The sequence below is a fragment of the Bubalus bubalis genome, chromosome 17 (assembly GCF_019923935.1).
Source record: "Bubalus bubalis isolate 160015118507 breed Murrah chromosome 17, NDDB_SH_1, whole genome shotgun sequence".
NCBI lineage: Eukaryota > Metazoa > Chordata > Mammalia > Artiodactyla > Bovidae > Bubalus > Bubalus bubalis.
In genome coordinates this window covers 44,346,829-44,362,735 of record NC_059173.1, presented here as the reverse complement: position 1 = coordinate 44,362,735, position 15,907 = coordinate 44,346,829, and the positions used below count along the sequence as shown (strand labels likewise).

Below are 15,907 nucleotides of genomic sequence, written 5' to 3'. Positions count from 1 at the left end.
AGAAATAAACCTACATATACAGGACCAAATGATCTTTGACAGGGTTCCAAGAATAGTTAATGAGGAAAGAATTGTCTATTCAACAAATTGTGTAGGAAAACTGGATATCCACATGCAAAAGAATGAAACTGCAGCCTCATGTTACATCATATGCAAAAATCAACTCAAGATGGATTAAATGTAAGATCTACAACTGGGAAAAATATAGGAGAAAATAAAGGGAAAGCTTCATAACATTTCTCTTGCAATTATTTCTTGGATATGTCACTAAAAGCACAGACAGCAAAAGCAAAAATAGATAAACTGGACTACATCAAAGTTAAAAACATTCTGTGCAGGCAAAGGAAACAATCAGTAGAGTGAGAAAGGAAGCTATAGAACAGGAGAAAATATTTGCAAACCATGTCTGATAAGGGGTTAACAAACAAAGTGTATAAGAATTTCCTATAACTCAACGGCAAGCAAACAACCTAATTAAGCAATGGGAAAGGACTTGAATAGACACTTCTCCCATAAAGACACACAGATGGCCAACAGGGATTTGAAAAGATGCTCAACATCACTAATCATCAGGGAAATGCAAATCAAAGCCACAATGAGATATCACCTCACTCCTGTTGGAATGGCCATTATGTATTTTTTTTTTAAAAAGGAAAGAAAACAAAAAGTTTTGGCAAGGATGTACAGAAATCGGAACTTGAAAACTGGTTACTTTCAATAGCAATTGGCAATGTAAAATGGTGAAGCCACTATGGAAAACAGTATGGAGTTTCCTCAAAAAAGAGTTACCATATGATCCAACAATTTCACTTCTGGTATTGACCCAAAAGAACTGAAAACAGAATCTCAGAGATACATTTGCACTCCCATGTTCATGCAGCATTATTTACAACAGCCAAGAGGCAGAAACAACCTTAATGTCCATTGATGAATGAATGGGTAAAGAAAATGTGGTAAGTTTATACAATAGACTATTACTCAGCTGTAAAAAGAAATCATATCCTATGCCACAGCATGGATGAAACTTGAAGGCATTATGCTATGTGAAATAAGCCAACCACAGAAGGACAAATGCTGCATGATTCCACTTATAAGTATCTGAGGTAGTCAAAGTCATAGAAAACAGAGAATAGACTGCTGGTGGTTGCTAGTGGCTGGGAGTAGGGTATGGGATTTGGGGAGGCTCTGTTCCATGGGTATAGAGTGTTAGTCATAAAAAATAAAAAAATCTCCAGAGATTTACTACACAGCACTGTTAGACTTCCCTGGTGGCTCAGACGGTAAAGCATCTGTCTACAAGGCAGGAGATCTGGGTTCAATCCCTGGGTTGGGAAGTTCCCTAGAGAAGGAAAGGGCAACCCACTCCAGTACTCTTGCCTAGAAAATCCCATGGACGGAGGAACCTGGTGTCCATGGGGTCGCAAAGAGTTGGACACGACTGAGCGACTTCACTTCACTTCACTGTTCATATAATTAACTATATGGTACTGTACAAAGTAAGAAAGTAGATCTCATGTAATATGTTGGTTTTATTGGGATTTTTTTAATCCCATAAAAAGAAAATACAGAGCATGTGAGTAAAACAACAAAGAATTTATCCTACTAGAGTGAATAGTGAATGGCAAGGTTTCCAGAAATAAATCCAGAAAGCTACGATGAGGCTGACTGTGATAGGATTTGAATTTGGAAAACATTTCCCTTTTTCGGCCAGAAACTCTCAGACTGTTTCTCCTCCAGTTCCACTGTGATAATTTTCTTCTTTTATCCATTATTTTAAAGGTGATATTCTTTTTTTTTAATTTTATTTTTAAACTTTACCATATTGTATTAGTTATGCCAAAGGTGATATTCTTTAGAATTTTTTTTTTTTTTTTTTGCCAGTTACACACTGTACTTGGTCAATCTCTTCCACATTTGAAAACTCAGTCCCTTTCTTTATTCATAAATCCAAAATCCACTCTTATAATGAAGACCCGCTTCTTAAAATCCAAGTTTGTATGTCATATAGCCTATGAAGTCTCCAAGTGAATGTGGCAGAGGCACCCCAAACCCAATAGGCTAATGTGAACTTCTCCTCCTCCTCTCCCCATCCCTGTTTTTCTCTATTATTTTCTTCTCCGTCCTCCACCTCACTAAATGACATTGTTCCTCCTCAGTGCTGGATAGTTGTATCTACCTCACCTCTCATATCCAGTCATTCCTGAAACCTTCTAAATTTCTTTCCAAATAGCTCGTGGTCTACCCATCATGAGAGCCATCCCTGGTATTCAGATAAATCCCAACACATCCAGAACTCCATTTGTTATCCCCCAAAATTATTCTGTAATGAGATTTCAAAAGGTTTAACTTGGAATAAGATACGAGAGTTCACAGACAGTATTCGTTTTATATGCTTAGTCCCTGAGATATCAAGGATTAGCTGAATATATCATCAGATTGCATTACATTAGAAGTGAGAATTAGATATGTCTGTTGACCAAAGTAAAAGCCACTGGGGGAGTAAGGATTTTATTTTGCTATGTCTGAAAGTTCCAATCAGATAGACATGAGTAAGTATATTGTATTACATTTTCATTCTATCTCCTTATTTAGCAAGTACTTGCAGCTCTTGCAATTACATCCTTCATTTAATAGCCTCTACTGGACATACTAGACCTGTTTAACTTCTGTGAAGTTAAAGTTTTACCCAGAGAGATGGTACGGGGAGGGAGGAGGGAGGGGGGTTCAGGATGGGGAACACGTGTATACCTGTAGCGGATGCATGTTGATATATGGCAAAACCAATACAATATTGTAAAGTTAAAAAATAAAATAAAATATATAAAAAAAAAAAAGAGAATATAATTGTCAGCTCAGTTAGCAACTGGGGAAAAGCAATTTCATAATACATATATACTGGTTCTTAGAGAAGCTATCAGTATAATTTTTAGAGAATTATCAACATAAGTAGAAAGGAACCTTGAAATGTGGCTAAAAGTAGTGTGTTACTATTATAACACTGAGATGACACAACAGCTCTCCTGCTTCTGTACTAGCTTTCTGGCTTAATATTCAAGAGAAGATTACCCGAACTACATCTAGAGCCAGGAAACAAAAACATCACCTGAGCATAACCCAAGGGCAGGTTACATTCTAGCTATCTATTGAGGGACAATTAGCTATATTACCTTTTATAACTTTTATAATATATTTAAACGGTGTAAAATATACAAGACTTTTCACTCTTGTGTCATGTCCTTTTGAATTTAGTGAGTCAAATCTGTCTAAAGCAATTTCTCAAAAACTGGTATCTGATAGATTTTCAAAAGCACATAGCACTAATGCTAAAGAATCTGTCTACATTGATAACATTTGAATTCAAAAATAAAGTTTGGACTTGCAATTGCCTTTTCACTATAATCAACTTGGTCATTTAAAGTGAAGACTTAGCTCAAAATCAAGGAAAAATCTAATTTAATTATTATAATGTTTTTTGTAAATATGCCCTGAAAACCAAATAAAAATTGGATCTTTGATTTAATATTCAAGAGAGAAAATAAACACACTTAAGCATTAAGGCTGACCATCATGTTCATTTAAATTCAATATTTAACTATTTCCTGTCATTGGGACTGAATTCCCAAAGTATCTATGCAGGGGCTTTCCTCTACACTCAACCCAGCATTAGAAAATTTGAACTGATTAATGACTGAGTTCCCACAATCAAAATCTAGAGTATCTTGGTTCAATTTAACACTATGGTATAATATGTTATAGTTCAGTTGTTATGCTGATGGAAAATTAACTTGATGTTTAATATAATGCCAAATTAACTTTTATAAATTTAAATACTGTACTCTTAGAAATACTCACCTCAATATCTTTTTAGAATTTTACTACTGCCATACATTTTGCAGATGGTTAAAAGATGTAAGACACTCCATCTTTTCTCCCTTGGAGATAAGCATCCAAATTTGTGTTGTGTATCTTCTCAATTCATGACAACTGAATGTCATTATTTTCTTAGAAAAAAATAACAATGAGAAATATGAAGGGTCCTGCTATCATTTTCTTCTGTATGCCTAGCATGTGAAATACCATGAAAGGCTATAAATTATTATTATCATATCTAATGATACTGCAAAGCTTAATTACTGCCATTGATGTGAGCACATAATGCTAGGTCATTTTCTCTTTGTCTCTGTTCCCTTTCCATTTAAAATCTAAGCCATATTGTCCTTTAGCCTTTGGCTTCAATCGTTTATCTTTGGCTGCAAAATCTGAAGACCTATTTCACATTCTAGGACTGTTCAAAATATTTAAGCTCATTCCAAAGCTTTTAAAATGGCTAATAGGTTGAGAGAAACCTTTTGTCCAAATCATTTAAATGCAAAATTAAAAAAAAATAAGTGCATTATTGATTCTCTTAGAATGTCACTTCTAAATGCAAAGGGATACTTTATCAAATAGCTTATGCCTTTCATCATAGATGAATCTTTTAATTATATATTGATTGGCTGAAATCCTAGTAATCTTTTCTATGTATATAATTACATATCTATTGTCATATTTTTAAACTTCCTTAATCTTTCTTCTAAGAGTCATGAAATATAACTCGGAATGCATAAATTCACTGTGATTCCCAAAGACAAAGTAACTTTACGTTGCAAAAACATGAAAGACACAGGGATGACATTCCCTAACATGAGGCATTAGAACAAACCATTGTATCCTAGTTCATGTACAAATGCATAAGTGATTAAAAGTAAAACTTCTGGTAGGTTGCCAGTATTAATTTGTTATTTTTATTATAATATTTCTTAAATGAATATAAACTTAAAGCCAGCAATAAGTTTCTAGTTTTATAGTTCATAGATAAAAATATGAAACTCAAATACAAACACAATAATGCATTTAATAAAATTTAAATTAATAGTACTAGTTTAATACTTTGGACAATATTGTTTTATGGAAACTAAATAATGAGCTTCTTTTATCAGCTAATTCAATACCATGATGAACCAGTCTGAGAATGTACACCAAAATGTACCAGAAAATTCTGAAAAAAAAAAAAAAAAGTTTAAAATATTATCTCAAAAGTTCTTCATTGGGAATGTACTATTACTATTACTACTAACAGAACAATTACACAGGTGAATAGTCGCTAAGACAGAATTCATGCAATGCATATATGGTACTAAACGCTAAGGCACAGGTCTTCTGAGCTCAGAATAACTAATACTTCTCTAGTCTTTCACTGCTTTTCACTATTCAAACGAATGTAAATGTCCTTTTGCAAAATTCTTTGTGGAGCTCTTTGGACTTCTTTGGCTCAAATTCATCATTCTTAAATCAAATTTGCCTCCTTTCTTTTCTCTCTTAGCCTGTTACAACTACTCTGTTACACTATGCTATTTTTGTGGTATTAAATCAAAGTCTAAATTGATTAACTTAAAAATCAAGCCATAATCTATGAAGATGACTGTCCCTTGTAAATTACTGCCAAAAAATAAGGTTTTCAAGTAACTGGTCAAAATAATTCCGTATGAATACAATAGTAGATGTAAAATATGTATTAGCTTTTTAATTTTAGGATATATCAATTTCGTGGCAGCCAATAATGCCCCCTAACGATATGAAAGTAAAAATGCTGTCACTTCAGGTAACCACTGGGTACCAGTGTAACCGTAAGCATGAAAGTAAATGCTGGCACTGAAATCAGTATTTAGTAACAAAGTAGCCATTCCCATACCAAATATTCTTACATAAACATTTTAATTATCACTGAAATGAAAGCTTAAATACAAAACTCCTTCAGGCAAAATGCTCCTCCTGTAGTGTAAGTCTTCATGATACAAATTGCCCCTAACAAAATAGATTAATTCTGAACTGGAATTTGTTTTACAGAGACCACTATTGGTCATCACCTGATAATTGGGACCATCAGTAAACCAAGTAGAAGAGTCTGGCTTAGTCACACAAAACCGTTTTCAGAGGTTGAGTGATCAAATTGTAAATTCATGGTTTTTGTTTACATTTGATGAATGTGGGCTGTGCTGTAATAGTAAGAACAGTGCATAGACATGTGCGTAATGATGTAAATATCTATGCGGGTGCTAACGGCAATTGTAAAAACCCATTACGTTTTTAAAAAATTTTATAATTTGTCAAATAAACTTCAAAAATTTACCATCTTAACCCTTTTTCAGTTTACAGCTCAGTGGTATTAATTACATTCACATTGTTTTACAGCCAGTCTCCAGAACTCTTTTCATCTTGAAAAACTGAAACTTCTACCAATTAGAAAACTCACCATCCTTTCCTCCCTCAGCCCACGGAAACCACCATTCCACTTCAGCTCTTTGAATCTGACTACTCTAGGTACCTCACATAAGTGGAATTGTACAGAATTTGCTCCTTTGTGACTAACTTAGCATAGTGTCATTGAGGTTCATCCATGTTGTAGTACGTGTCAGAATTTCCTTCCTTTTTTAAGGCTGAATCATATTTAATTGTATGTATGTGCCACATTTCATTTTTTTCATTCATATGACAATGGACGCTTCCAGTGCTTCTGCTTTTTGGCTATTTTGAATAATGGGTTGTTCAAGTAGCTCTTCAAGTCCTTGCTTTCAATTCTTTTGGGATATACACGGAACTGAAAATGCTGGATCATATGGTAATTTTGTTTTATTTATTATTTTCAGTAAGGAATGGCCATACTGTTTTCCATGATAGCTGTACCAGTTTTCATTTCCACCAACAGTACATAAGTGTTCTAATCTCTCTCCATCCTCACCAACATATGTTTTCTTCTTTTTCCCTTGCTTAATTTTTTTTTAATTGTACCCATCCTCATTGTTATGAAATGAAATGCCCATTACTTTTGAGCAAAGACCTCATTATTTTCAGGATTTTCTTAGTGCTGTTTATTTTTTGTCAGTATTGATCAGCCAAAATGTTAATTGTATATTACGATAACAAAATAGAACCACAAAATATAGTTAGCTAATTTTTAAAAACTAAACAGTTGTATTTCAAATCTGAAACTCTTTATCTCATAATCCTTTTTTCTCATTAAAAATTTTATAAAACAACTCTGATAACATGGTTTCCTAGGGATGGACTATAGAGTTATGAAAGAATAGACTATTTTTCATTATCTTTGTTCTGCTTATATCCAGAGCATATGAATGAGTGGCTTATTTCCTATTCTGCTTCTGCCATTGATTTGCAGTGGCCTCACTTATTAACTATTTCTATACTACCAGAGAGGGAAGCATTAGATTTTCACTTTCTCATAGATAGTTCCAATCAAATATTGCTAGAACTTTGGTGAATGTAGGCTGTGCTGCAATAGTAATAAGAATGCATATATATAATGATGTAAATATTTATGCTTGTGCCAGTGGTAATTGTAAAAATCTATTGCATTTTTAAAGGCAGAGGAGTTTGGTAACATCATGTTATATTTCCCTTTTTCAACTTACCATTCTATACCTCTTTCGTAGCTGTCATATTTCATATGTATCTCTGAGTACTGAGCATGGATGTGTTTGTGATAGTTAAAAATATGTCAGATAGGATGCATCCATATTCAGTGTAGTGAAATCAAGTGAGAGATGCTTTGAAATGTAGTTTACATTCTAAAATTTCCACACTTACGGACTATGGCCCAACTGTGGAAGAAGAAATACCCTTCCATTTCTTCAGTGGTAGCAACTAAGTGACTAGCAGAAAACATAAAGTCCTTCTGTTTAATAAACTCCTGAGAGCTTCTGTCCCACAGATTTCATCTCTACCTGTGCAAAATAACACTCCTTCCAGAGCTGATAAAACTTCAAGTAAAAACTAAAAAAATAAAATAAAAAGTCATTTTGGGATCAATTATCACCAAGCCACTATAAGTCCATAATGCCCTTGACAGGGAAGAGAGAATCCTTTGTGATCTTTCCTGTAGATAAAATCACTGGAGAAGTGAATTGCACTGCATGAACAGTTACATATATGTCACTTTGTCAAAACTGGAAACAGTTATTTCCCAAATACATGAGAGTTCTGGCAATTACTATGTTGCATAAAAGCTAATTATTCATAAGTGTTGATCATTTCAATTATATCTCTTGAAAAGAAATTTGAATCTTTGCTGCAACTGCTAAACTTTCAAATTGTTCATTAATTTTGGCCCTGACTCTAGCCTTAAAGCAATAAATATTTTAATATTTACTGATTAAAGAATAACATTCCTCTCTATGGTCAAGTGTATGGTCTACAGATTTTCTTGAATAAGCTAAAGAAAATAATGCATTAAAAGTCACTATTAAAATTATTTGTTACAATTGACCCCAAATTTTTGTTTACTGGCAACAATTACATACTGATCCAGATGATAAACTTGATGTACAAATAAGACCTTTTCCCGAAAGCTTTAAAATAATGGATGAATCAAAATTTTACATGATGTTATTTATCTAACCACAGTTAATAATGATGAATCACTGTTATATTATAATATATTATATTATTGTTTATTATATTCTTTATAATTACAATATTATTAATTCTTATATCATAATTACTATATTATATTATTATATATTATTATGCTGTGATTCATGGGGTCTCAAAGAGTCAGACACGACTGAGTGACTGAACTGAACTGAACTGAATGTCATAGACTTCTTTCTAAACTTTCATTCTCATTCAAATTTACTTGTAGTAGTTTTTACCATCCTACAATATCAATATTTTTCAATCAAATACCTTTCATTTTTACTATTTCATTTAATACTTTTCTTTTCAATAAAATAAAACATGAAGGTTTATCTGCATTTTTTCCTCATTTTTCTATTTTCTACTTCAGATCACTTTCCATATAGCCATATTCTTGTTAATACTGAATATAAACATTTTTATGATTCTCACTCTATTTATTACAGATTAGTGAACCATCTGCTTAATACAACAGTCTTTCACTGATTGTCTTCTCTGTTCATCAATTCCTACTTTTAAATTTTCTATGCAGCTGGCTTTACCCAATACATTTCTTACTCTGTCAAGGGTAACTGAAACTATTTCTGTTTTTATACTTAGTGAGGCTGACAGCACTTTTTCCAGAGTCTCTTTGACTATATTGCCATGTCAGAAAATACACGCTTACTAAATCATACTTTTATTTATACTCATTTGTATTAGTTTAATTAGCATGGCCGAAACTACTTCATTTCTCTTATTTTCTCCATGTATAAGAATTTTTTCTTCTTCTGACTAGTTAATATGGTCTACCTGTCTATCTCGATGCTTGCAATAGACATAAATATGGGGATAATAAATGTTTCCTAAACTAAATTATTAGTATATAGTTATATGACAATAATATTTTATATGACTAAAATATTTTCTTAGGCTACTATTTATAGTCATAAGCTCTTGAGTTACAGTTCAAGCTGGGAGTTGACAGACATTACCTTATATTATGGAAATAAGGAAGCTGATTGGTAGTTATATTATTCCATTTCTCAAAAAAAAAATACCTTTTTTGGAAGGGAGATTGAGACTTAATTCACCTTTTTACTCAAAATAATAATTAATAGTGATGAGAAATTATAGGATTTCTAGTTTATTTATTATTGGCAGTCAATTATTAAACCCAATGATTAAATATTCAACAGCAATCCTGGATAGACTTTGTGTACAAACTCTTCACAGAAAGTGAAAAAAAATTAAATTTGCATATACAGTTTGCTTATAGCTCTTAGGATGACTAGGGGGGAAAATGTTATCCCATATCCCACAAAATCCCACAAAAGTGGAGATCATTCTGAATGCTTCAGTTGAACCTTACCTTCTTCATTTCCATTGTTATGATTCTAGCAATACCTCACTTCCCAGCTAATACATTCCAGCCTCTGACTACCTCATGCCTTTCAAACTAAACACTGTGTAACAGAAAAGGAATGATATCAGCATTCTTGAACCTTGGCTTGGATTTTCTTCTCCTTGATTTTGACTCTTGCTGATTCTTACTGGAATGGGTGAATTTAACTCAGATGACCATTATAACTACTACTGTGGGCAGGAATCCCTTAGAAGAAATGGAGTAGCCATCATGGTCAACAAAAGAGGCTGAAATGCAATAGTTGGATGCTATCGCAAAAATGACAGAATGATCTCTGTACATTTCCAAGGCAAACCAGTCAATATCACGGTAATCCAAGTCTATACCCCGACCAGTAATGCTGAAGAAGCTGAATTTGAACAGCTCTATGAAGAACTACAAGACCTTCTAGAACTAACACCCAAAAAAGATGTCCTTTTCATTATAGGGGACTGGAATGCAAAAGTAAGAATTTAAGAAACACCTGGAATAACAGGCAAATTTGGACTTAGAGTAGAGAAGGAAACAGGGCAAAGGCTAACAGAGTTCTGCCAAGAAAACGCACTGGTCATTGCAAACACCCTCTTCCAACAACACAAGAGAAGACTCTACACATGGACATCACCAGATGGTCAGCACTGAAATCAGATTGATTATATCCTTTGCAGCCAAAGATGGAGAAGATCTATACAGTCAGCAAAAACAAGACCGGGAGCAGACTGTGGCTCAGATCATGAACTCCTTATTGGCAAAATTCAGACTTAAATTGAAGAAAGTGGGGAAAACCACTAGATCATTCGTTTCAGTTAAGTTCAGTTCAGTCACTCAGTCATGTCTGACTCTTTGCGACCCCATGAATCACAGCACACCAGGCCTTCCTGTCCATCACCAACTCCCGAAGTTCATCCAAACTCACATCCATCTAGTCAGTGATGCCATCCAGCCATCTCATCCTCTGTCTTCACCTTCTCCTCCTGCTCCCAATCCTTCCCAGCATCAGAGTCTTTTCCAATGAGTCAGTTCTTCGCATGATGTGGCCAAAGTGCTGGAGTTTCAGCTTCAACATCATTCCTTCCAAAGAACACCCAGGATTCATCTCCTTTAGAATGGACTGGTTGGATCTCCTTGCAGTCCAAGGGACTCTCTAGAGTCTTCTCCAACACCACAGTTCAAAAGCATCAATTCTTCGGCACTCAGCTTTCTTCACAGTCCAACTCTCACATCCATACATGACCATTGGAAAAACCATAGCCTTGACTAGGTGGACCTTTGTTGGCAAAGTAATGTCTCTGCTTTTCAATATGCTATCTAGGTTGGTCATAACTTTCCTTCCAAGGAGTAAGAATCTTTTAATTTCATGGCTGAAATCACCATCTGCAGTGATTTTGGAGACCAAAAAAATAAAGTCTGACACTGTTTCCCCTGTTTCCCCAGGTATTTCCCATGAAGTGATGGGACCAGATGCCATGATCTTCATTTTCTGAATGTTGAGCTTTAAGCCAACGTTTTCACTTTCCTATTTCACTTTCATCAAGAGGCTTTTTAGTTTCTCTTCACTTTTTGCCATAGGGGTGGTGTCATCTGCCTATCTGAGCTTATTGATATTTCTCCCAGCAATCTTGATTCCAGCTTGTGCTTCTTCCAGCCCAGCATTTCTCATGATGTACTCTGCATAGAAGTTAAATAAGCAGGGTGACAATATACAGCCTTGACGTACTCCTTTTCCTATTTGGAACCAGTCTGTTGTTCCATGTCCAGTTCTAACTGTTGCTTCCTGACCTGTATACAAATTTCTCAAGAGGCAGGTCAGGTGGTCTGGTATTCCCATCTCTTTCAGAATTTTCCACAGTTTATTGTGATCCACACAGTCAAAGGCTTTGGCATAGTCAATAAAGTCGAAATAGATGTTTTTCTGGTACTCTCCTGCTTTTCTGATGATCCAGCAGATGTTGGCAATTTGATCTCTGGTTCCTCTGCCTTTTCTAAAACCAGCTTGAACATCTGGAAGTTCACAGTTCACGTATTGCTGAAGCCTGGCTTGGAGAATTTTGAGCATTACTTTACTAGAATGTGAGATGAGTGCAATTGTGTGGTAGTTTGAGCATATTTTGGCATTGCCTTTCTTTGGGATTGGAATGAAAACGGACCTTTTCCAATTCTGTGGCCACTGCTGAGTTCTCGAAATTTGCTGGCATATTGAGTGCAACATTTTCACAGCACCATCTTTTAGGATATGAAATAGCTCAACTGGAATTCCATCACCTCCACTAGCTTTGTTTGTAGTGATGCTTTCTAAGGCCCACTTGACTTCACATTCCAGAATGTCTGGCTCTAGGTAATTGATCTAAATCAAATCCCTTATGACTATACAGTGGAAATGAGAAATAGATTTAAGGGATTTGATCTGATAGACAGAGTGTCTGATGAACTATGGATAGAGGTTCGTGACATTGTACAGGAGCTGTGATAGAAGAGAAGTGAAAGGCAAGGGAGAAAAGGAAAGATACATCCATTTGTATGCAGAGTTTCAAAGAATAACAAGGAGGGATAAGAAAGCCTTCCTCTGCAATCAATGCAAAGAAATAGAGGAAAAAATAGAATGGGAAAGACTAGAGATCTCTTCAAGAAAATTCTAGATACCAAGGGAATATTACATGCGAAGATGGGCTCAATAAAAGACAGAAATGGTATGGACCTAACAGAAGCAGAAGATATTAAGAAGAGGTGGCAAGAATACATGGAAGAACTGGACAAGAAAGATCTTCACAACTCAGATAATCATGAAGATGTGATCACTCACACTCACCTAGAGCTGGATATCCTGGAATGTGAAGTCAGGTGGGCCTTAGGAAGCTAGTGGAGGTGATGGAATTCCAGTTAAGCTATTTCAAATCCTAAAAGATGGTGCTGTGAAAGTGCTGCACTCAATATGCCAGCAAATTTGGAGAACTCAGCAGTGGTCACAGGACTGGAAAAGGTCACTTTTCATTCCAATCCCAAAGAAAGGTAATACCAAAGAATGTTCAAACTACCACACAATTGCACTCATCTCACACGCCAGTAAAGTAATGCTCAAAATACTCCAAGCCAGGCTTCAGCAATATGTGAACCATGAACTTCTAGATATTCAAGCTGGTTTTAGAAAAGGCAGAGGAACCAGAGATCAAATTGCCAACATCCGCTGGATCATCAAAAAAGCAAGAGAGTTCCAGAAAAACATCTATTTCTGCTTTATTGACTATATCAAAGTCTTTGTCTGTGTGGATCACAATAAACTGTGGAAAATTCTGAAAGAGATGGGAATACCAGACCACCTGGCCTGCCTCTTGAGAAACCTGTATACAGGTCAGGAAGCAACAGTTAGAACTGGACATGGAACAATAGACTAGTTCCAAATAGGAAAAGGAGTACGTCAAGGCTGTATATTGTCACCCTGCTTATTTAACTTCTATGCAGAGTACATCATAAGAAACACTGGGCTGGAGGAAGCACAAGCTGGAATCAAGATTGCTGGGAGAAATATCAATAAGCTCAGATAGGCAGATGATACCACCCTTATGGCAGAAAGTGAAGAACTAAAGAACCTCTTGATGAAAGTGAAATAGGAAAGTGAAAACGTTGGCTTAAAGCTCAACATTCAGAAAATGAAGATCATGGCATCTGGTCCCATCACTTCATGGGAAATACCTAGGGAAACAGTGGAAACAGTACTGACTTTATTTTTCTTGGCTCCAAAATCACTGCAGGTGTTGATTGCGGCCATGAAATTAAAAGACGCTTACTCCATGGAAGGAAAGTTATGACCAACCTAGATAGCATATTTTTTTTTATTTTTAAACTTTACATAATTGTATTAGTTTTGCCAAATATCAAAATGAATAGATAGCATATTAAAAAGCAGAGACATTACTTTGCCAACAAAGATCCATCTAGTCAAGACTATGGTTTTTCCAGTGGTCATGTATGGATGTGAGAATTGGACTATAAAGAAAGCTGAGCACTAAAGAATTCATGCTTTTGAACTGTAGTGTTGGAGAAGACACTTGAGAGTCCCTTGGACTGCAAGGAGATCCAACCAGTCCATTCTAAAGGAGGTCAGTCCTGGGTGTTCATTGGTGGGCCTGATGTTGAAGCTGAAACTCCAATACTTTGGCCACCTCATGCAAAGAGCTGACTCATTTGAAAAGACCCTGATGCTGGGAAAGATTGAGGTCAGGAGAAGGGGACAACAGAGAATGAGATGGCTGGATGACATCACTGATTCGATGGACGTGAGTCTGAGTGAATTCCGGGAGTTGGTGATGGACAGGGAGGCCTGGCGTGCTGTGGTTCATGGTGTCTCAAAGAGTCGGACACGACTGAGCGACTGAACTGAACTGAACTGTTTTTTATTAAGTGTCTTGCGATCTGCTTCTGGTCAGTCTCAGACTCCTGGGGCTTCCTCAACTTCAGTTTCCTGTCTCTGGATTCTTATTCTTCCATGTTAATTTTGGGTTTTAGTCTTCCAGAACAGAGGGTTTACATTCATATAGACTCAAAATTCGCTTGATCTGTATCTGGAATTTTTTATTTTCTAAGTCAGTGAAGAAAATGGTCAATTTAACACATGTATCTACTCTCCCATGTGTAAAAATAATAGCAAATAAGAAAATAGTTCTCATTACTTGCAGATGATCTAATTTATATTCCTTGAAAATCCACCTATATAAACAAAAAAATATAATAAAAATGAGTTCAATAAGAAGCTTGACAGAGTATCAACTTACAAAAGTAATAGTTCTTATACATACCATCTCCTACACACTCCTTGAAAAGAAGATCCCATTAACAAACTGTGCAAAAAGAAATAAAATTTATGAAACATGCATAAACCTTACAAGAAATATAAATATGTAGAGTGAGAAATAAGTAACAAAATGATAAAAAAAGTTTAAAAAGAAACATAAGTAGATTAATTTCTGATGGGAAAGTTCAATAAGGATGTTATATATCCACAAATCAATATATAAATTCAATAAGATATCAATAATCTCAATCAAGAACCTCAAAGAAAATTTGTAAAGCTGAGAGTAAGCTTCATATTGAACAGAAGGTGTATATAAATGGTCAAAGCAACCATGAAAAAATAAACAAAACACTAAAACTAGAACTTGCCCAAGCAGATATCAACATAAACCATACACATTAAAGTACTGTGATATGTGCACAATGATGTAAATACAGGCCAGTAAACCATAATAAAATTTACATAGGCATTGTGTATATCATACAAATCGATATTCAAAATAAACTTATAAAGGAAATGAATTATTAAAAATGATGAGAGGATAGTTTACTATATTAAAGAATAACACTAAATTCATATCTCATAAAATAGATAATAGTACATGATCAGTGGTTAGACAATGTACTTTATAAGTATTAAAAGGAGATATTCACAAATATTTTCATAATATCAAAGTGATTAGGGCATCATAAGCAAAGCACAACACACAGAAGCCATAAAGGAAAAGAACAACAGTTTTGACCACATACAAACTGTGCCAATTTTAATATTTCAGATGATACTGTCTTATATGATATTTATTGAGATATCAATTATGAATTACTGTGAAGGAGATCCTGAGAAAGAAATTTCAATGTAGGTAATTTTTTTTAAGTGATCACAGAACACATGTATAATGAACAGGGACACAGAAAATAAGGAAAACTGAATGCAAAGGCTTTGATGATGATGTGGTACGCAATGAAGTCTCAATTTCCCATAACACCTCCCTGAACTGCTCATGAAAAAGATAGAAAAGCAAGCATTTATATACCATTTCCTGCCCCACTTTGGTTGAGGGTCACCCCCAGAGCCCTAAGTTCCCCATATTTCTAGCCTGACTTCCACATTGAGTTCCAATGACTTCAGAAAGAAGAGAGAAAAGCATAGCTTGCATTTACAGCAGTGCCCATGTGAATTTGAGTGTGCAAAGAACTTTCCAATATGCTAAGGTTGAAATCAGATGTAGATCCATGAAATGTGACTCAGCACACTGAAGCACTGGC

At 35.0% G+C, this 15,907-nt stretch overlaps 1 long non-coding RNA gene across 1 annotated transcript; it reads right to left on the bottom strand.

Annotated features, from left to right (window-relative positions):
• Positions 1–14,403: 14,403 nt before the first annotated feature.
• On the bottom strand, positions 14,404–15,105 carry LOC123330061. The gene is made up of 2 exons (XR_006545768.2): positions 14,647–15,105; positions 14,404–14,557 (listed from the first exon to the last, which is right to left on the bottom strand). It is a non-coding gene; the product is annotated as an uncharacterized LOC123330061 (long non-coding RNA).
• Positions 15,106–15,907: the final 802 nt, after the last annotated feature.